The sequence below is a fragment of the Pteropus vampyrus genome, unplaced genomic scaffold (genome assembly GCF_000151845.1).
Source record: "Pteropus vampyrus isolate Shadow unplaced genomic scaffold, Pvam_2.0 Scaffold5, whole genome shotgun sequence".
Taxonomy (NCBI): Eukaryota; Metazoa; Chordata; class Mammalia; order Chiroptera; family Pteropodidae; genus Pteropus; species Pteropus vampyrus.
Window position 1 is genome coordinate 12365 of NW_011888786.1, and position 2281 is coordinate 14645.

Below are 2281 nucleotides of genomic sequence, written 5' to 3' on the forward strand. Positions count from 1 at the left end.
AACAACAACAACAATAATAACAAAAGCAAAACAACAACAATAACAAAAACTATTCCAGGGCTCCCCTATTCTCTGCTTAGAAGACATGTCACACAGTGCAGGTCATGGACGAGGGCTATGGGTTCAGGCATATATGATTGTGAGCCCATGTTTTTTTTACCAGTCGTGGACACATTTCTTAACCTTCCTGAGCCTCAGTTATCCCTTCCTAAAATGGGGATGATGTCGATGATGATAATGATACCTTGTAGGGTCGTGGTCAGAATTAGAGAGAGGATATGTCTAGCTGGCGCCACTTCTTAGGACACTGACAACTGATACAGCTCCGTTATATCAGGACTTCGGTCCAGTAGAATCTCACTCGTTGGGATTCCTTTAATACAATCACATCAGTTGCAGCCACTGACATCTGGCATTTGAGAAACTGACCTCTCTTCTCCATTTCTATTCTCCATCTAAAGTCATAGATGTAGCTATATCTTTATATACCTTAATTTTCCTGGGAGGTAGAGATGGAGCTTTATAGTATTTATGCGAAAGTAGCCAATGAATGAGTGCCAATCAAAAGAGGCTATAAAGAACACCATTTAAAAACTGTTTTAGCTCAGTATGTATTTTTTTTCAAGGGTTTGAAGGTAAATTGGGACCTATGTTCACGATTTTTAATTTTGCTTCTATAGAGCACATCTAATAGGTTCTTTTCTATGATATTTAATTAAAAAACATATGCACAAACATCACCTGATTTGATCTCCTTGATTTCCTAAAAAGCAGATATTATTGGCCTTTCTGATTATAGTTAATGAGTTGAGAATCTGAGAGATGCTGTGACGTACTCAAGTTAACCCAGCTTGGATAGCGAGAAATAGGTGCCTTAGCCCATGTCTAACCCTCTCCTGTGCTCGGTCAACTCCACTGAGAATGCCCTGGAAGATAATGGATGTGAAAAGTCTTCAAAGACTCCAGAGCAGAATATGAATGTAGAGGATTATTGCTATCGTTTCGAGGGCAGGTGAGCTATAACCTCTTGTGGAATCATCTATCAACCAGGAAATCCTGTTGTTGATCACTGAATTATACCCTGGTGACCCCCCAAATAATGTATTTCCCAGTGTACTTAACTTAATACTGTGGGATGACCTGTACCTTGAACTGAGCTGGGCGAGTAATATTTAAATGCAGAGCCTGACGGATTATAACCCAAAGAGGCTCACTTCCCCCCTGTGGCCAGCTGCCAAGCCAGGGAGGGAAGAACAGTGGAATGTGGGATTGAATAAGATTAGGGTCAGATGGTGTTCTTCCAAAAACAACCCGTGGATTAGATTTATTTTTGATACCTTGATGAAAGGAACATCTTTGTTCATTTTGATTATCGAGAGTGCTTCTCAGCCACCTCCCACAGCCACCCTTGGATTGTCAATTTCAGCCGCCCTCGCACTGGGTCAGAACTGTTCCATGTTGATTTAAAAACCCAGTAGGGGATCATCTGACTGGAGTTTGATATCGTGGTTCAACAGCCTGCTGACCCAACAGCAACTGCAGATAGGAAAATGCTTGCTGGATGCTTCTGCCGGCCAGAGTCAGTAGGGAGTGGAAGGCAGGGGGTTCCTGCTTTCATCTCTTAATACTGGGCTGAGAATACAACCGAACCACAGAGTAAGGAGTACGTCTGAAATAGAAGGGAGCTTAGACATCCACATAAAGACCCTAATTTTATAGGTGAGGAAATGGAAGACTCAAAAGGCGAGAAGCTTGCCAAGCAATTTAAAACTTAAATTCATCAAATTTCGATGAACGTCTCATCTAAATCAGCTAAACGAGGCATTCTTTATCCCCAGTTGTCCATTCTTTTAACACTGTCACGCTGCCAACTATCAAGAGTGACATCCATCCGAATCGAGGATGACCTAAATGGGCAGTGCGAGGAGAGTCACTTCCCTTTTGTGCTCTAACAATTAGTCAATCAGCAAACAGGCAGGAGTCCTCGTGTGCCCCTGACACAGGTTTTGGAGCTGCGATGGGGCACTCCAGTGCTCTCAGTGACGACCGACTTCAAACGAAGCTAAGACCATGGGTAACCACCTGCAGAATGGTCGAATAAGGGCCTTATACATATCCTCACCTAGTGGAACTATATAACTTGGGGACCAAATGTGGACCATTTCTTCATGTTATTCAAGGTTGAAACAAAAAGAAAAAAAAATGTTCCAAGAGTTTCTAGTCCTTTGGATTGAGTTCGAGGGCACTAATTAATCACAGTCCCTTTTCTCTGGGTTTTGAA